We start from the raw sequence: 21,621 nt of genomic DNA, 5'->3' as shown, positions 1-21,621 counted from the left end.
CTTACCTTTTTAGATTTTGATATCTGAACATGATGAAATAGATTAATCAAAGGTTCAACTTTGACTACTACTCATATTAAAGAGTTTTTTGATGACAAAAGTTGGTCGGTAATTGGTCTTCCTCTAATGCGTATTAATAAAGAATGTAAAGACTCTATTATATATACTTCCATTATGTTTCTCCTTTTAATATACTTAAGTTATTTACATTATTTTATCCACAACATAAATAATAAATTTAGTGATAGCAGCCACTTTAGGATTTTGATTTGTAAGTATGAGCGATAGTTTTTATCAAAATAATATTGTCGGCAGGTGTTTTGTAGTTTTAATTCGATAGTCACAATCAAAGCCATTTTAATGAAGTTATACGCTTTACCACAAAAACTACGCTTTATCATCGATCCGTTGGCCAAATGAACATGATTCAACTCAAAACCATTTCTATCTGCTACTCAATTAGTGAAATTTAGAGGTGCCAAAATCACACCTCACCCGATCTGATTCGAAACCGACCTAAAAAAAATCTATTTAGATTCGATTCACGTGGATACAATAACTTACCAATGACCTTGACTCGGTTTAAATATAGACTCGACACGACCCGATCTCACCAAACCCGATTTGAATACCTAGATAGGCACCTCGTACAAATCGTTTAATTTGAGACCTGACTCATTATAATAATCCTGAACATGCATAAAATAACCTAATTTGTTTATGATTCGACTACAACTTAACCCCATATAAACCCAATGCTTTAACCTGGATAAACCTCTTTCCAACTAACACTTTTCAATCCAACATAGATATGACTCGTCCCTATTTTAATCAAGGTCGACCCGGAGGGGAAGGCCTCGAGTGCGATCGCCTAGGTCCCACGCCAGAAAGGGGTCCAAAAATTCAAAAAAAAAAAATTAGTTTGCACGGCTGTAGAATTTTACTCTTTAAATTTTACTCGTTAAAAAAAAAAAAAAAAAAAAACTAAGTACTTTTTAAAAAGATAATTACTGCATTTAGTTAGCAATTAACATTAAATTATTTAGATGTCAATTAGGTGGAGATAACAATGCAATATAACCACTTCACTTCTTCTAATCTCCTGGTTTCTATGAGTATTTGCTCCAAAATATTAATCTTTTCAATTACATAGTTGCATATGTATTCAATTACCGAAATATTATGCAAAGTTATTACTCACTTAGGCCCCGTTCTCTTCACCTAATTTTTGCTGAACTGAAATTATTTTTACTGAACTGAAATTATTTTTGCTGAACTTAAATTATTTTTACTGAACTGAAATTAATTTTACTGAACTGAAATTATTTTTGCTGAATTGAAATTATTTTTACTGATTTTATATTATATTTCTTCTTTTAGTTTACTGATTTTTACTGAACTGAAATTATTTTTACTGAATTGAAATTATCTTTGCTGGACTTCAATTATTTTTACTGAACTGAAATTAATTTTACTGAATATTATTTTTTAAGGTGAAGAGAACAGGGCTTTACTATTCAAATAATATAAGCTATTTTCATTGTATTATATTTAAAGTTATTGAGTGTAAAAAAATTTGATGCATAAAGAGCCCTTTTATTACATTATGTGTAGGGTCCATAAATTTCCAGAAACGAGGCTGATTATATTCCAACTTGATTTGAAGTCCTACAAAAAATAACTTATTTAACCCGCTAATTTTTTTAAACCGAACTTCTAGTTTCGAACGATTGATCAATTTTAACCCACTACCCAACTACCCAATAAACTCGTCCTGAAATCAAACCATCAACCTCGAATGGTCAAGTACTCAAGTGCATACTTGTGACTTATGACACATGTGAGATGTGACTGACACATGTTGTAGTGGTTAAAAATTTGTTGTAATTATTGTCAAATTAAAGTTTTTAATTTTACTACTTACACCTTTTGTTGTTTTTAAGGGACACACTTTTCTGAGAAATAGTTCAAGTGGTTAGATTTCCTCTTCCGGTTTCAGGTGATCCTGGGATCGATTCAAAGTGACACAGTGTCACTTTTTTTTTTTTTTAAGTTTACACTTTCCTTTTTAGGAAACATTCTACTCCCTTTATTTATTTTTACGTGCATCGCTTTGATCATCATTGAGTTTTAGGAGAATAGTTGAATGAATTAAAATATTGTGTAAGTAGAATTTGTTGCGAAAAAAATAAAAATAATAATAGATATTGGATCGGAGTAAAAACTAAGGGATGTAAAAAATTATAAATGATATTGTTGACACCGAAATTTTGTTTATTATTAGGTGTTAGTTATATGTAAATTAGGAGATAATATAAAAAAAAATATAAGATATTATCTTCAATATCTCGTAGAATATTTTATAGCTAGCTATCTATTTTTTTTCCTTTTCTATGACTCTCTATATGAAGAGGGTCGTTTTCAGGGTTTAAGGAGGCTCAGATGGAATAAGTCACAAAGACCTCATCTCCTCCCTACTACCAAACATTGTAGGTAAAACTGGAATAAGTCGATAAAATCTTGGTAAATCAAGCCCTTTAGAAAGGAATCCAGAGATTTACGAGAGTTGTCACCTATAAACTATCAATGAAAACCATAAAATTTCAAACCTGCAATATACAAATAAAGAGGTAGAAAAATATACGGAAACAATGATTTCAATGATAGTTTGTGGGTGAAAACTCTTGTAGATCTCTTAATTCCTCTCTCCAAAGGGCTAGATTTATCGGGTCTTATCGACGTATTCTTGTTTTACCTATAATGTTTGGCAGTAGGGAGTAAATGGAGTCTTTGTGACTTATTCTATCTGAGCCTAATTAAACTTAGAAACGATGATCTCTTTATATAGGGAATCGTAAAGTAGAAAACAAGATAACTATCAAATAATTTACGAGATTCTGATGATAATATCTTATATTTTTTTTATATTATCTCCTAATTTAAATATATTACACATCTAAAAATTAACAAAATTTCGTGTCCACAGATATTCCTAAGAAAATAGATTTATGTTTGTGAGGAGAGAAACAATTAGAAATTAAATAAAGATGTGCACAAAAATATGATGTACTTAAGAAAATGAAAATGGCCAATAAGAAAGTGATGCACCGAAACGATCGGATGTTACACTAATACTATTATTAGCCATATAATTCTCACTCTAAGAGCATTTACATTCATGGGGTTCTCCATAATTTCTCTCTCCCCACTAATATTAATAAAATATTTTGGTTTATCACATTAATTTTAGAAAATATTAATTAAATCAAAATATGGTAATTGAAATTAAATGATTACCTTCTAAGTAATTGGATTAATTCATTACTAGTTTTGTGCCGCGTGCGATGCTCGGGTTGTTTATTGAATTTTAAGATAAATTTTTTAATCTATATGTCAAGTTTTAAAGTATATCATTGATAAAAAAATTAGTTAGAAATTGATATATTTTTATGACGATTTTCTATCTACTAGTCATATAATGACTAATAATAATGTAGGTGAATATGTTCGATTAAATACATAAAAAAAAAAATTAAAAAAAATTAGGAAAAATTATATAAAATAAAAAGTTGTTCAAAGCCTATTGGATTGACCCTAATCCAAAACTTTTGGCCAAGGTTAAACATTTCTTGACCCGTAACTTGAAGTGACCCGATCCCAAATGACTCATGACCCGACCCTGATTGAAAGGTCTACATAGTAATAAAATTATATTAGGTTGTGATGTATATTATTTTAATTGATTAGAATATGTTATAAATGGATGTTTTACGTTCTACTTCCTTTGCTCCAAAAAATATTATAATATAAAAAATAAATATATATGATAATTATTGAGAAATATAATATGATCTAATATTTTTTTTTGAATAAAATTATAATTCAATTTGTACATATAAAATATTGTTATTTTATTGAAAATTATCTCTAAACTAACAATTTTATCGTAACATTCTATCCAAACTTGATTGAAAATAAAATTTTAATATAATTTTATCCTATGAAGCCTATCTAAATCTATCTAATGTGGCACGACACTTGGCGAAAAATTAGAATGTTAAGTGTCGTTGTCTCGCACCCTGGCTAAAAGTTTAGCTTTATATATTAGTTTTATGATTTGTATTATCTTTATAAGGCGTTATGTTTAATTACACTAGTTTAATCTCTTTGGCATAAATACACTAATTTACTCAACAATGTTAAAAGTCATGCTTGTTTCAGTGATAATTTTTACATACGTAAATCTTAATGATTTTCTTAGTTATTACAACAACTAAATACTTTAAAAAAAAATACTAAAAAAACTAAACATATATTCATTTATGAAACATAGATGAAATTAAACATGAAACAGCATAATTAATCTCTTATTTTAAAAAAAAAATTGCCGGTAGATTTTCAAATGTCATCGGTAGACCGACTTCAATGTTACCAAATATGTTGAGCCCACTACTAGAAAAAAGTAAATGACAAGCGGTTCAAACCCCTAATGGGAAGCGGTTTTGATCCGCAAGGGCTTGGGGGGCTTCCCATTGCCAATTTAAATGGCAAGCGGTTCAAACCGCTTCCCATTTAGAGGTAATGCGATTTATTGCCAATTTAAATCGCTTCCCATTATGGCTATAAAGTTTAAAAAAAAAAAAAAAAAAAAAACTGGTTTTCTTTTTCACTTAAATTGATACACAAACAAAACATATGTATAAGCATTAATATTTTCATTAATTAATTGTTGTAATATTACATTTTCATCAAAAAAAAATATTAAAAAAAATTAATAAGAAAATCAGTTACATGATGAGTGTCATTTATGGCACTCATTTGTTCTCTTTTAGGGTGATTTTAGATTGCTTTTATAGCTCTTTTATTTCCTTTTTCCTTAGTTTTGCACTTTCCTTATTTTATTTCCCATTTTCATGCATTTCTTGGTTTTTCTTGTCTTTTTCCCTTTTATTTGTTTGTTTTCTTCCATTTTCAGGTTAAAATCGTTGTCCAAGGTTTCCCAAGGTTTCTTCCCGAGTTTGCATTGATTAGGATGCCTAGTGTCTTCCATTTGAAGCCCAAGTATGGAGATATGCAAGTTCTAATTGACCTTAGGCCGTGCATTCAAGCCGTGGGGGCACCAATTCTGGTGTTGAACCCACCATCGAGGTGTTTTAGGTTCTGCCATGCTTCGTGTTCATCAAGCACACCAAGTGGAGTGCACGAGGAGCATCAAGATGAAGGGGAAGAAGCTGCCCTGTTCCCAGGAGCGGGCGCGCGCGATGATGGCGTAGGAGCGCGCGATGATGGCGCGGGCGCGGGTGGCCTTGGCGCTGCCGCGCCTGTTGCTCCCCCTGTTCCGTATCCATTTTTGCTCGGCCGCGCATCCCCTTGAAGAAGGTTGCGCCTGTACGGGTCTATTTTTGGACGATCTAACTAATTTCTCTTTGTTAGTTCTACTATATATAATTTTTCTTCTATTTTTAGAGAGAGAAGTTTAGAGAGATTTTTCATGAGAGAATTCATTTTTTTTAGAGAGAGAATTAATTAGAGTTTTAGAGTAGAGATTTTTAGAGAGAGAAATTCATGGTTGATGATTGATGATTCTAAGCACATTTTCCTTTGATTTCACCAAAGTTTGTAAGGATTTCTTTTACTTTAATGCAATCTTTAGCTTTTGATTTCAATTGTTTGTTGATTGTTCAAGTTTGTTGATTAGTTGATTGAATTTGTTGGATTGAAATGATGATGATGAATTTGTTGATTAGCTTAGTTTTGATTTTGATTTCTTTCATGGATTGTGAGTAGTTTACTAGCTAGGGATGTGGTGAAGCATGTTTGAGTGATGGATCATAGCTAATTGGGAGTTTTTGATTGTTTAGCATTGTTATTAAATTGGTTGATTGATTTTGTGCATGTGTGTGATTAGTTAAAGAGTAGCTAACTTTAATTGTCATACTAGATTCCATTGTGTGCCTACATTGATACGGACCATTGATTTGTAGCTCACATGTACCGATCGAGCTTGGTTTGTGACGTTCCTAGTAGAGTCTCTCGTAGTTGGCGCTAGTTAGACCTATAGGAGATAGCTTGTTGAGCTCTTTTGATTGCATTGTCTATCTTCCCTCGCAATACTTGAATTAATCAATCTCCAACCCGATCAGTGTGTGTCCATTGCAAGAATATGTGGATCCTAAAACCCTAGTGTCTTGATATATTGATTTACTTTGTTTTTTAGTTGAACTTAGATAACCTACACTACCTTTTATGCTTCGAAATAGCTTGACTTAGGCAATAGCTAACTTCCCCCCATTCCTAGTGGTTCGACCCGAACTTGCCCTATTACTAGGTGTAGGTTTGGTTATAAATTAGTTTGATTGGAGGAATTTTAATTTCAACGACCTAGAATCCACCTCTCGGTCATTACACTGTTCTAAAAAAAAATCAGTTAAACTTGTTGCTGCTCTCGTTCACCAGCAGCCACCACCCACGCGCACCACCAACTAAACCACCTGCGCATACAATTAAAATGAGATATGAAATTAAGTTAAAAAAATATATAAATCTGAAATTTTAAATCTATGCCAAACACGCACAAACTTTAGAAGAAAAAAATACCAATAATTAAAATCTTAAATTTGAAAGAAAAAAAATAAATAGGATGAATTATGGCGATCTGTCACGGTCTTAGCTTGATTATGTTGCACTAATTCAAACAACAAATTGAAAAAATAAACAACAACAATTAACTTAATTTCATATCTTAAATTAAAAGCAACAAAGTGCTCGGTGGTGTTGCGAAATTAGGATGAATTAGATCTAAATTCTTACCTTATTAATTAAAATTAGATCTAAAAACGTTGGTGGGTGCTCGGTGGTATTGTTGGTGTTGCTCGGTGGTGCTCGATGGGGGTGCTCGCTGTGTTGCTGTGGGTGTTGCCGCTCTCGGTGTAGCTGTGGTCGGTGATAAGGAGATTAGATGGAGAGGAGAGGAGAGGAGAGAGGGAAGGAGATCAGATGGAGAGAGAAGGAGGGCGTGAGAATGGAGAGAGGAGAGAGAAGGAGGGCGTGAGAAATGAGGTAAGGGAGGAGAGAGAAGGATAAGGAGGCGTGAAAAACATGGACTTGTGAGGATTGCTAGGGTTTTTTTAGCAAATGGCAAGCGGTTTACTGTTTGAACCGCTTCCAATTACATTTTTGGGAGTGGTTCAACTCCAAACCGCTTGCCATTTGATGTCTGATTTTTTTTTTTTTGGCGGGTTGTTATAGGGATTTCGAAGAGGATTTTAATAACCGCTTTCCATTTGGGGCTTCCCATTTAGTTTTACTAGTAGCCAAGTCTCTTTGTAAGACGTTGTGAACATTTCTATCCCATGCGTCAGCTCTTCTTTTAGGGAAAATTAGGACCACAGTAATTTTAGGAGGCTTCCAATCAGATTAACCTCCCCAAATACATCTAGTAAATGGGAAGAAAGGAGTAACATTCACTAGGTGAAAAAAGAAGATTGGCACTGAGTAATGCCCATCAATTTTTAAAAATCGGTGGGGAAAAAAGGGGGGGAAAAATGAGGGAAGGGTATTGCCACCAGTTCAAACCGAACCGGTGGGGAAAATATTAATCCCACCGGTTCAAAACCGCCCCCCCCCCCTTATAAACCCCTTACCCTAACTCTCTCTCTCCTCAGCCGCTCTCCTCTCTCCACTCTCCTCCTTCTCTCTCTTCTCTGTTCTCGTCTCATTCTCTCTCCTGTTCTTCTCCTTCGTTCTACTCCTTCTCTCTCTTCTCCTTCAATCTCCTTCTTGTCTCCTCCTTCTCTTTCATTTACCACCACCAAGACCACCAAGACCACCACCGCAACAATAACACCATGAAGACCGACACCAACAACACCGACTTTAATCGAGGTTAGGGTTTAATTCGATTTTAATCCAAAAATATTGGAGGTTAGGGTTTAATTTATGGGTTTAATTCGATTTTATTTGATTTTTCTGGATGTAATTTTGGGTTTAATTAATCGATTTTGGGTTTTAATCGATTTTAATCGATTTTTCTGGGTTTAATTAATCGATTTTTGGATTTTAATTCGATTCTTCTCGATTTTTGTGGGTTTAATTAATCGATTTTGGATTTTAATTCAATTTTTCTCGAATTTTCTAGGTTTAATTAATAGATTTTTCTCAATTTTTCTGGGTATATGCATGCGTTTTTTGGGTTTTTTTTATTTTTTATTTTGAGTTTTCTGGTTTTTTTATTTTTTTTATTTTTTTCGGGGATTTCTGGGTTTATTTTCATTTTATTATTATTATTATTATTTTGAGTTTTCTGGGTACATGCATGCATTTTTTAATTTTTGAGTTTGTGAGTTTTATTAATTTTGGTGTTTTAATTGATGTAGGTATTAGTTTATGACTCCACATAGAAGAATCAAGATGTTGATTTTGGAATATTGATTTAGATGTTGTAATTTTTTTTTTTTTGGATTTTGATGTTGTAAATTTTTTTTTTTAATTTTTATGGTGTAATTTTTTTTTTTTTTTGTATTTTACAATAACAATTTAATGATAATTATATTTCTGATTATATTTCGGTTGATTATGATGTTGCGTTTCTTACATTTTGTTCGATTATATTTCAAGTGAAAAAAAAACAAAACAAAAAAAAAATTACATGTATATTGCCACTGGTTAATCGGTGGCATTTATATTTAATACCCAAAAAAAAAATAATGCGGGAAGGTTTATTGCCACCGGTTAACTTGTTTTTGTCACCTTTTCAAGGGAGTATTGCCACCCCCCAAATGCCCAGCGGTTCAAAATCGGTGGCATAGGGGGGTTTTGAATCGATGGAAAATTGCAATTTTCTACTAGTGATTGGTGGGAAGGCCCCCATTTTCATTCTTTGTCAAATGAGGAGCCTATTTTCCCACCAATGTGCATGCTCTAATCAATACCTTATTATTTCTCACATCTTACATTTTCATACTTTGATTTTTCAACATGTCATCCACTACTCACATATACCATTATTATATCGTATATATACCTCTTAAAACTCCGCACGGAAGCTAGTGTTTAAGGCTAAAGCTTATGTAATTGACCATTGGCGGATGTATTTAGGTGCACACTGAGTCACATGACTCAACAGTAAAAAGAAAAAAAAAATTGATTAAAAAAAAAATCAAAGAGACCGCTTATTATAGATAGGCGGTCTATTTGATGCTGCTATTGTTACAAGATAAGAGCTTTGTGTTGCGTCAATGTTTTTTCATTTTAAAAATTTTAAAGAGACCAGTTATTAGATAACAGGTCTCTTTGATGGTGCTATTGCATTTATCTCACTTTTTTTTTTATATATATATATAATAATTCTTGCTTCTATTTATATCCTATATTTGTGCAACCAATTTTAATATTTCCCCACAAAGCATACCAATTAAGTAAAAAATCATAAAGTTAATGTAATAGTTTTATAGTACTATTTGTTTATAACATGTTATTTGTAATACTTTCAACTTGTAAGATTGAATTTTTAAGTACTATTTGGTTGTAGTATGGATTTTTGTGTCCTATTTTTAGCTTGAAATCAATTTGGTGAAATATATATATATATATATATATATATATATATATATATATATATATATATATATATATATATATATATATATATATATATATATATATATATATATAACCAAGTTATAATGAGAACCAAGGCTAAAATAAGAGCTAGGAACTAATCTAGACCCTTAGATCATGTTAATCGGACGGCTCACATGCTTCCCGTGTCATTAATGACATTTTTGTAATATTTTAACTTTATAAAATAGTTTTCAGTTTTATTTCTTAAAAGTAAATGAAATTTAGTAAAAGTAAATGAAATTGCCTTAAAAATTAAAAAAACTGGAAAAAGTTTGAAAACAGCGAAATTACGAGAATGACATTAGTGAGAGCGGGTGCAATGTGAGCCATTAGATGGAGTGCAATTAATTGCTGAGATTAGTTCCTACTTCCTACTATTCATTTTAATTCTCACATAATCTCAATAATATATATATTAAAATCAAGTAACTTTACTCCATTTTCCTCACCTTTATATATATATATATATATATATATATATATATATATATATATATATATATATATATATATATATATATATAGGGTTTTGGATCCAATAAGAAGGATCTTAAAATGAGAAGGGTGAGAATCTTAGCCATTCATAAAAAGCAATATAGTTGCTGATATTAAAAACAGAAAAACAAGTAACTTTACTCCATCTTCCTCGCCAACACAACTACTGACAATTACCGAATTCATTCTCAAATTTTTGCACTTTTCTAATTAATCAATCCCTGCCAATTTCCTTGCTCCCACTAATTCAATAGCCTTCTATTTAATTCAGCCTGATCAATTTCGTTATCAAATTCTCACTCCTTGTGCACTTTTATCTGACATTCTTCTTCTTTTCTCTCTCTAAAAATTATGATGTCTCTGTTTTTTATCAATATAATTCAGCTTAATCGGTTGAAAATTGAAGATTATAACATTTGGTTGCACAAATTTAGTCAGTTATATGAGATTCAAGAGTTGATTTGAGCGCAAATTGGTTAGCTGTAGACATGTTTGATGAATTTAATAAAATTATGCCTGTTTGTATATCGAATATGCAGGTTCTACTCAAATTAAAATATGTTCTCTTTGTTTTTCATGCTTTCTAGTCAATAAGAATGTTTGCACATATTGTTAAAATATTATGCATATTCTATGTAAACATTATGCATATTTAACTATATATGCATGGTTATAAAAAAAAAAAATCTGAACATATCATTGCCAAATTGGTACTTCTTTTAAGGTGTTGGAGTAAGAATGACGTGGTATATATATGATATCCTGGAAAAATGAAATAATAATGCTCATTATATTCAAACTTTATGCACGATATATTTTGTGATAAATTTATTTGCACATTTAATTAAAAAACAATGCACATTCAGTATAATATATATATATATATATATATATATATATATATATATATATATATATATATATATATAATATTTTATGTAATTTTTGAATTGAAATTAATTATGAACAAGATTTGTGAAAGTTTTTGGTTTGGGGGATCTTCTTTAATTGATTCTTTGTGATGTTTTACACCCATGAATGGTAATGGGCTTAGTCGAAAACAATTGGATGATGACAAAATTATAAAAAAATGGACCGACTCGGTTAAATAAAAAAAATGAAAGGAAGCAGAACCAGCAATTAATAATTGATGGTGACTCATCATCTCGGAAATCCTGAATCCACCACTGTAATTGACCATAAAAAAACATTGCAATAAACAAATTAAAAATACTGGAAAAAGTAATTAACTAAACTAAAAAAAAAAAAACACTAAATATGGTCGGTATTCTACACTTTGAAAGAACAAGCCGGAAAATCTTGCCCAACAACCACCTAAATCTGCTTTCCAAAATGCTGCCTTCTCAGAAGTAGATTTAAAGTCATTTTCATTACTATATTGCACAACTGTATAAGTTTAACACCAAATTTTATATGGCTGGTCACATCGTGTATCAGTGTGTTAAACCATTATAGAGTTATTTCGTGAGTGTTATAGAGTTTACTCAATCAGTGTTATAAGGGTTACTTCGTGTGTGTTATAGGGGTTACCCAGTCAGTTTTATAGGGATACTAGAATATTACTATAAGGGTTACTTTATTTATTTATAAGCGGCCACGTGATGTGCTCAGCCGTACACTTAAGCGTTATATTTTTAATAATCTCCTTAATTCATAGTACTTTATTATTTATATAAAGAAAATAAAAATTATTTCAATTCCCTCGTATATATATGCATGGTTGTACTACTATGAATAAATTTGTGTTAGTCTTGAATCTACACAAGTAGGGGTTATTTGTGTACTTGAGCACCAAAGGTCAGGCCATTCATTGCCTTTGCTCAACACACACCTCTCTTTGTCTCTGTTTTTCATCCTCTCAAAAAAAAAAAGAAACTCATTCTTTCTCATTTTCTTGCCTTTGCTTCAATTAGCAGCTCCAAAAATTCACCCTTTTCTCATCAATTACTGATGATCTACAGCTCGAATGCTGCAGCACTCGAGCGATTTTTCTGCTTTTATTTCTTCCTCTGACATAATCCCATCAATTTTGATAGTCGTAACTCGCAAGCCAAACAAATATACTTACTATGCTTAGCTAAAATACGTGCCCTTTTCGCAAAGTCATTACAAAAGTGTATATATGCCATATATATGTCATACTAACAATATAAGTTTCCATAAGTTGGAAGATTGTTAGCTTAGTTTAGCTTTCATCCTTTATTGATAGCCAATTTGGTTGAATAATGGATCGAATTTCGGCGTATCAGCGTGGAAACGTAGATGATATTACTAGCCAAATTGGTTTGATTTGGGATCAAGCTAAATATCCACTCTTAATTCCGTTACTTAAGTTATTAGTAACGGTTTGTTTAGGAATGTCACTGATGTTGTTCGTGGAACGAGTTTATATGGGGTTTGTTATTGTACTGATCAAAATCTTCGGGCGAAAACCCGAGAAAAGGTATAATTGGGAACCATTGAAGGATGATTTGGAGCTAGGCAACTCTAATTACCCTATGGTTCTTGTTCAAATTCCTATGTATAACGAGAAAGAGGTTAGTTAATCTTAATCTTTTTATACCCGTGTCTATAGTCTGTTAGAAGCCGACTAATTTAAATTCAAATATTGTCGAAATGCATAATGCGTATTTTTTTTTTTCCTATTATAGGTATATCAGTTATCAATTGGAGCAGCATGTGGGCTTTCATGGCCATCAGATCGTATCATAATCCAAGTGCTAGACGATTCAACTGATCCAATCACTAAGGTCATTAAGTACTAACTGTATATGTAGTGTAACATACATTATTAATTTTTAAGTGTAGAATTAGCTAGCATATATTATATTGTATGATGTACGTAATAAGGTTTGTCCTGTATTTGTTTTATATTATTTGCAATATTTTAATATAAAATATTACGTTAAACAGAATATGGTGGAAATGGAATGCCAAAGATGGGGAAGCAAAGGAATAAACATAAAATATGAGATAAGAGACAACAGAAAAGGTTACAAAGCAGGAGCACTTAAGGAAGGAATGAAACATAATTATGTTAAGGAGTGTGACTTTGTTGCTATTTTCGATGCTGATTTTCAACCCGCGAACTATCCCTTTTCTTGTTCATAACCCTGAAATTGGTCTTGTTCAAGCTCGTTGGAAGTTTGGTATGATCTCATCATCAATTAATTCAATTCTTTAATTTAATTAAATCATTATTATATTTAAGGATTTTTAATCCGTTTGGAAGTTTGCTATTTTCGATTGTTATGAACTATCGCATTATTAGCATGCCCATACTTTATTAGGATTTTTAATTAATACTTTAATTAACCACATTGCTATATACATTTGCGCCAAATTCTTTTATGGTTTAGAGTAAGGATTTCTTGCGTAACTGGTTCAGTATGATCCTTTTTCTTAATTTATAAATAAATAAACTACTTACAGTATTTCAAAACCTAGCTTAGTTTGTTCAATAAACATGATGAAGTGTTTAATTAATTGTCATACGTACAATAAAATGTTATGATGATGATATAATTAGTACACGTAATTAATCACATGATAATCTAATAAAGATTTATTAGTGTATACTTTTATGATCTTGGTGATTAATACAGACTAGCCAACTACTTTAGTGACCAACTAAGGGTGGGCTGATGATGATACTTTATAAGATGTGACAGTGCAATGAGTTGAGAATTTTGTAAGACTGTCGGTGCTTAGATTTTGTTTTTATTTTTGGGATTTTATTTATTTGGAAGAGATTATGTGTTGCAATGTGGGTGATCTTTATGACTTTTCTCTTTTTCTTCCATTGCTAACTTCCTTTGTGGTTGAGAAAAAAAAAGGCATGCACTCTGATAGAAAACTGGTCCGATTATTTCACTGTATAATAATACAGATTGGAATCTCCTTATACCATACTCCTCTATTTTCATGTATCTTGCTAGTAAATATTGTGTTAGTGGACCAACTTTAGGCTTAAAATGTGGAATATTTCAATTTGAAAGGAGGGATTGATGAGATTCGAACTCGTGACCTTTGTGTCACACATTGGCTTTTGATATCATGTTAAAGCACCATCTCAACGAAAAGGTTAAACTGATGGTTGAGACCTAGGAATATGTTTTATACTCTATCATATTGAATAAATAAAGATTAATAAGAAAAAAGTGAGAATAAAAGTCTGATTAAACGCGTTGATTTAAATTACACTTTAGATAGTATTATCATGATCAAATCTTATTATCATGACTCTAATTATTATTAGAGGTAGAGAATTCCTCTTTTTGTTACTATAAAATCTTTAATAAGACAAGTCGAAGTATCATATGTGTTTGCTCTAGAATTCACCGACTTTTATAAAGGCAAATACAAGTTTATCTGTCAGATTAACGAATTTTGTTAATCTGGTGGTAATTTCTTTAAATATATTTTTAAAGTGTGGTCATTTATTTAGTACTTTTGTACAGTTGTCCTATTATTGCTTGCAACTTGCATTTAGCAAATTACGCATTTACTACTCAACTAATACATAAAAAGACGCATGTATCACTCAACTAGCATATGAAAAGACGTTTATACCCTTCAACTGGGCATGACTCCTTTTATAACTATATTTTATATAGTCAAAATATACTATTTGCATTTTGTTGTGTCGGTGAATGTCATAGTAATAGTTTGGGTTACTGCTGTATGACACGTATCCTGTTTTAATAAAATTAGCTGAAATTTTTCAGATTTTAATGAAAATTGTAATACGTATAACCAATAAAATGTTAGAGCTCAAAGAATAAAGCTAAGTGAGTTTTACATGAACTTCTTGAGTAGTTATAATAGAGAAAATAACTAACAAAGGGAGTAGTGGAGTACCTTGGAGCATCTCCAATGGCAAGCTACAATGCTTTGTAGCTTGCTTTTCCACATAAATTTCTAGACTACAACACTTTTTAAGCAACAACTTGTTTCAATGGTAAGCCACAACATATTGTAGTTTGCAAAAAAATAAAATTTTAAAAAAAAATAGATAATTATACATATGTTCCAATATGAATGGAGATTATTTGTCTCTTTTTCAATCAAGCATGTAGCTTGGTTGGGCTACAATTGCTAGCATGTTGCTCAATTTTTTATTCTCCAATGGTAAGCATGTAGCTAGGAACTTTATTTAAATTGCAAGCAAGTCCTTATAATTGAACCATTGAAGATGATGAAGTTAGAATATATTCTACTATAATGACATATATATGCCTTTCATTAATCAAGTTTTTATAACTTTTACAAATTATAAAAATTAGAAATTGAATTGTTCAAAAGTTTATCCCTACAATTTTTATTTATTTATTTATTTATTTATTTATTTTGTAAATTAAACGTTAATAAATTGATCAGAATATAAAAATGTAAGATTCTAATGATCATACACTATTATTTCCTAAGTACCACATTGTTAATAAGAGTTCTTAAAATAATATTTTTTTAATACAGTCCTTTATAAAATTGAATTTAACTTCGTAAGCTCATAACCATGCAAATAGTAGAAGGTACTCCGTAGTATACTAACTAATAGATGTCAAAAGGTATACATAGTGGTATTCAAAATATTCATTATCCAAACACTCCTCCAATAACATTCCTACTTTCATTTATTGGTTGGTCTGAATTATTCGTCTTCAAGTATGATTTATTTTGTGAATTTTTTGTTGTATATACTTCGTATATTTTTATATCTTTTGGCGACAAGTAGTTATTAGAGTAGTTATTATTGATTACTAGAAGTCTTGCAGCATGCCTTCAATGAAATACACATGGTTGCATGGTACAATACTAATAATATAAACAATGAAAACTCTAGCTACTGTTTATTTATAACAATAAGGACTATTTTAAGGATAAAAATACATACATTATTAAGATAACAATATAAAGAAATAAAACTTTATAATAAAATTCATTATAGTATTTTTGTTAATTTGTCTAGTTAAAAAATTACAGCGCATTTTGGATTTGAATTGTCACACCATGTGACTGTTTGTAATTACATAAACAAACTAATCCCTATAATAATGACCGAGTAACTCCTTTAATAGTGACCGAGTAACCTCTATAATACTGACCAAGTAACCCCTATAATATTAATGAAATTACACCTGTAATAATGACATAGTAAGCCCTATAACACAAACAAATTAACCCCCTTAAAATGGCTTGCTAATGGCTACGTATAAAAGTTGTTGAAAGATTGAAAAATATACTAGTAGCTAAAATGAACATGCATGCAAACGTTTATTTTATTGTGTTTGTTGATTGTGCTTTATTTTTAATTAATTAAATTGAAATGTAGTGAATGCGGATGAATGCTTGATGACGAGGATGCAAGAAATGTCCTTAGACTACCATTTTACAGTGGAGCAAGAAGTTGGGTCCTCCACCCATGCTTTCTTCGGATTCAATGGTATATTGAATTTTTTTTTCTTTATTCAACTTCAGTCTATTTTCCTACTTTTTTTATAATAATATTGTACTCTGTCTTTAAAAGTTCTTCCTATATGAATTTAAATGGCGGTATATTGTATATATTATCAAAAAGTGAAGTCATAAAAGGGAAGAAATTGTAGAGACGGCGAAAAAAATAGGTTGAAAAATAAAAAAAATTAAATGGTAATAATAAATAATGATGAGTGTTGTAATTGTTGCAGGGACAGCTGGGGTATGGAGGATATCAGCAATCAATGAAGCTGGTGGGTGGAAAGATCGAACAACGGTGGAGGATATGGACTTGGCTGTGCGGGCCAGTCTTAAGGGTTGGAAATTTGTTTATGTAGGTGACCTTAAGGTATTACTCATTTCTATCCTCTCGTTACTTTACATTAACCCATTTTTTTAACGTGTGTCTTGCATATAAATGATTAGAAAATTCTATATGTAGCTTTATGGGTTATGTATAATAAGTTAAAAGAGGAGAGTATTAATGAATTATATTTATTAATTATACTGATTTGTGCATGATTTTGTCATATATTCCTAAATTTATACCAAAAAAAAGATATTAAATGCTCATTTGTATCCCTAAGGACTATGTATAACGGGAAATTTCCTGTTTCTCATATTGAGAAACGAAATTTGTTTCTCATGGGAGTATTTTCGTAAATAAATCAACAACTTTTTCATTATTGTGGGCTCCACAATTGAATAAAGTTGAATCAATTGTTGATTTATTTATAAAAATGGCATGTGAGAAACAAATTTTGTTTCTCACTATGAGAAACTGGGATACTTCATGTATAACATTATCCTAAACTGTTAGCCTATAATAATTTGAGTCACTGGTGACTCTAATAATGCACAGGAATCTATTGATATAAATAATATTTTGTTGATGCTAATGAAAAAATATTTTGGTACCAAGATTACATCATCTTATCACAATTTAATGTTAACCATCATTAGTAGAGTTATAGAAAACTCAAGCTATTAGAGACTGAATTTCTCTCTCTTACATTGGTTTGTAGTTTATCATGCAAAGTAATCATACTAGTCAATTCTAACTTAATGGAATTTGTCCAATATGAAGTATTATATTGTAATTGTGGTGGAGAATGAAAGAGTAATAGTGTTTGTAGGTTTATTGTAGTAAGTAATCATCAGTGTGATTATGAAGGAATATGTTCATTATTGTTTTGTGATAATTATGAAGGATGGACAAGTGACACCTAGTGAGGAACATTTTAGAAGATGATGTTGAAATTAGTCATAATAGCTAGGGAAAAGGTTTCATGTTCGTGTTCTAATTATTGGTAGTACAAAGCATTTAGTTTGTGGGAGCTTTGGAGGTGAGGATGAGAATTAATCCAAAATTTTTCAAAATGTTACCTATTTGTTTGAGAGGATTTGGAATTTTTCAAAATATTTGTCCTAAATTACCCCCACAATTTCTTAGCAAGTACCAAGGGGGAGATGGTATTAATTAGCTCTCCATTGTTTCAATTTCACGTACTATTCACATTCTATACATCGTCAAATTACATGCAAACACAACTGTTGTAAGTATTCAAGACGAGTGAGGAGATCTATAATCATGGTTCATTTACTCTGTCCAGGTGAAAAATGAACTTCCAAGTACCTTCAAAGCATATCGGTATCAACAACATAGATGGTCGTGTGGCCCTGCTAATCTATTTAGAAAAATGGTACAAGAAATCATAACAAATAAGGTTAGTCATTCTAAATACTCCATCCAAATTAAGTTCAATGTCTTTAATATTTCCAAATTTAGTGATGATTTTGAGATGTATCTTGACATTATTGCAGAAAGTGTCACTATGGAAGAAGGTTCATGTGATATACAGCTTCTTCTTTGTTAGGAAAATAGTAGCGCACATTGTTACCTTCATTTTCTATTGCATTGTATTACCAGCAACAGTTTTGGTCCCGGAAGTTGAAGTGCCAAAGTGGGCAGCTGTTTATATTCCTACCACTATTACTCTCCTCAATGCTGTTGGGACCCCAAGGTTTGACTTCCCTTCTAATTTTCCTATTGAATATCCATTTCATGTACTTTAATTTCTCTGTTTATTTATTTTATTATTTTTTTTATTATTGCACCATATAGGTTTAGCACAATAATTTTGATAGTGGGAAAAAGAAAGAGAGAAAGATAAAAATACAAAATTGTTCATGTGATATAAACATAAACTAAAAAATAAGGCCCTGTTCTCTTCACCTTAAAAAAATAATATTAAGTAAAAATAATTTCAGTTCAGTAAAAATAAGTTCAGTTCAGTAAAATTCAATTTTTTTAAAGAAGAATTATAATAGAAAATCAGTAAAAATAATTTAAGTTCAGCAAAAATAATTTCAGTTCAGTAAAATTAATTTAAGTTCAGTAAAAATAATTTAAGTTTAGCAAATATAATTTTGTTTCAGTAAAAATAATTTCAGTTCAGCAAAAATAAGGTGAAGAGAACGGGGTCTAAGTGTGAAAAAGTATGGATATGTAGGGTATTTATACTGTAAACAGGGAAATAGTGCATTATTTGTGAATTTTTTTTAAAAAGCAAGTGATGTAATATTAATAAAACAGAGAAAGTATTTTACTTTATCTTATTATAATTTAAATGTTAATATTATAATTGAATGTTGGGCCAAATAAATAAATAAATAAGCCCTGTCAATTTTAACATGTACATGATCTTTTACTAGATTACTCAATACTGCCTGTTTCTCTAAAGTTCCTCTCAATGGATGTAACAACACTTATCTCAGGGAATTGAGAAGAAAGAGGGTGCATTACTGTATTAGGAAATACAATGTTGTTCTGACTTGTGAGAGGGTGCTGAATGAGTTAATTCGACTGTGCAACAGAAGGTGTAAAAAGGAAAATAAATATTTATGGAGTACAAAATAATGAATAAACTGGAAAGAAATTTAAGAAATATCCCGAAACAAAAAGTGGGAAATTTTTTAATGTTTTTTAGAGTTATTTTTTCTTTTAGTTAGACACAATCTATAAATATTACTAAAGTAACAACCGCTGACATCATTACTTTTTTCAAATTGTACACTTGTCAACTTCTCTTTCATTTTTTTCCCGCCTAAACTTTTTTTTTCCTTTCATATTTTTTTTTTAAAAAAAAATCTAAATATTGATTGCAAAGTAGGTTAATACAGTACAATAAACTTTATAGTTTTCAAATTTTCATTACCTTTTCTTTTAAAAATCTTTTAAAAATCTTGAGGTAAACAAATATCAACCTTTTTATATGTGTGATTATTCCATATAATTACAAAGTTCGCTAAATTTAATTGTAGACGTGAATTTTCTTTTGTTTATATTATTTTAATTTTGTAATTTGGTTTATGTTAATAATATCGTATGTAATACAAAGATTTTACCTATTATAATTGATATGTCTTTAAAATTTACATAATTATAAATTGTTTTATTATATCCATGCATCGCACGGGAGTTAATCTAATTATATATTTTTAAAAATTTTAACTGTGGAAGCACTTTTTCATAAGAATGGTTAATGTAATGCATTTTCTTTGACTATTATGCAGATCTCTTCATCTTGTAGTGTTTTGGATTCTATTTGAGAATGTTATGTCATTGCATCGAACTAAAGCAACATTTATCGGCCTACTAGAAGCTGGGAGAGTCAACGAATGGGTTGTTACAGAGAAATTAGGAGATGCACTAAAAAACAAATTAAATAGTACTAAATCATTCAAGAAACCTCGCAGCAGAATTGGAGAAAAGTAAGTTCTCTTATTTATTTATTTATTATTATTAAATAAATTGATTACAAAACTTAAATGTTATTGATAAACTTACATGACTTTGGAGCTAATTTTAAAAACTTGACACATTTTTACAAAACTTTAAAGTTCCTCAATTAATGGCAACACATTATGAACAATGTTATTGTAACCAAAATATTTAAAATGGAACAATACTCCCTCCGTTTATTTAAATACATCACTTAGAGTTTTACATATTTGACTTAATTTTTTACTTAATAAAATATATAGATGTTCTCATATAACAATGTCTACTTTAAAAATATAATTTTTTTTATTTATTATTTTTTTATTTATACGAATAGCTAATTAATGATGTTAGTGGTCAAAGTTTCATATTGAAATATATAAATCCAAGTAATGCATTCAAAAAAATAAAAAAATACTAAAATGCCTAAAAACTCGGATTTTTGTAAACTTACACTTGTTAACCCATTGACAAAATTTGGTTGCAGAATCAATATGTTGGAGCTTATGGTAGGAGCCTACCTATTTTTCTGCGGATGCTATGATGTTGCATTTGGGAGAAACCACTACTTCATCTACTTATTCTTGCAATCCATGGCGTTTTTCATTGCTGGGTTCGGTTATGTGGGCACATTTGTTCCCAATTATTAGATAACCTACTAAACCAAATTGGCAAAATTAATGTGTGATATAAATAGATTTCCCTATTTTTCTTTTAAATTAATTAATTTCAATTTGTTATTGTTTTGATAATTAATTTATGTATTATTGTCTCTTTAATTTGTTGCCTTTCTAAGCAACGTATACGAAATGTATTTTCTTTTTCGATTTTTTTTTTCTTTTGAATTTTGGCTATTGTAACTTATGTAACTGAAATATACACAAGAAATATCATTCTTTGTAATCGAATATAAACAATCTGCAAGGCACGCATGTCCTATTGTTTCACCTCATATTGTTCACGATATATTGTAAGTTAAATATTTTTTTATTCCATTAGTTGTTTGGTATAAAAATACGTGGTGCGTATTGCTACTTTCCAAAATACTTGGGATGTTGGGATAGATACATAGTTTAAGAAAACTATAGGTGGGTTCAATTAATATATTTGTTTATTGTATAAAAGATTTTCTATTGTATTTTTATATTGTAAGAAAACAATAAAGTAGGGTGAGAGTGGGGTAAGTGAGGAAAGAGAATATATATATATATATATATATATATATA

At 30.3% G+C, this 21,621-nt stretch overlaps 1 pseudogene across 1 annotated transcript; it reads left to right on the top strand.

Moving 5' to 3' along the window:
- The first annotated feature begins 11,876 nt into the window (after positions 1-11,876).
- On the top strand, positions 11,877-21,333 carry LOC145576488 (glucomannan 4-beta-mannosyltransferase 9-like; annotated as a pseudogene). Its single transcript, XR_014098404.1, has 9 exons — positions 11,877-12,674; positions 12,789-12,887; positions 13,051-13,286; positions 16,469-16,579; positions 16,824-16,960; positions 18,225-18,338; positions 18,436-18,635; positions 20,188-20,385; positions 20,883-21,333. The product of XR_014098404.1 is annotated as a glucomannan 4-beta-mannosyltransferase 9-like (transcript).
- The last annotated feature ends 288 nt before the right edge of the window (positions 21,334-21,621 follow it).

The sequence above is a fragment of the Chenopodium album genome, chromosome 13, assembly GCF_948465745.1.
Source record: "Chenopodium album chromosome 13, dcCheAlbu1.1, whole genome shotgun sequence".
NCBI classification, from domain to species: Eukaryota; Viridiplantae; Streptophyta; class Magnoliopsida; order Caryophyllales; family Amaranthaceae; genus Chenopodium; species Chenopodium album.
Note: the sequence above shows the minus strand (reverse complement) of the source record. Positions and strands in the feature narration are given on the sequence as shown.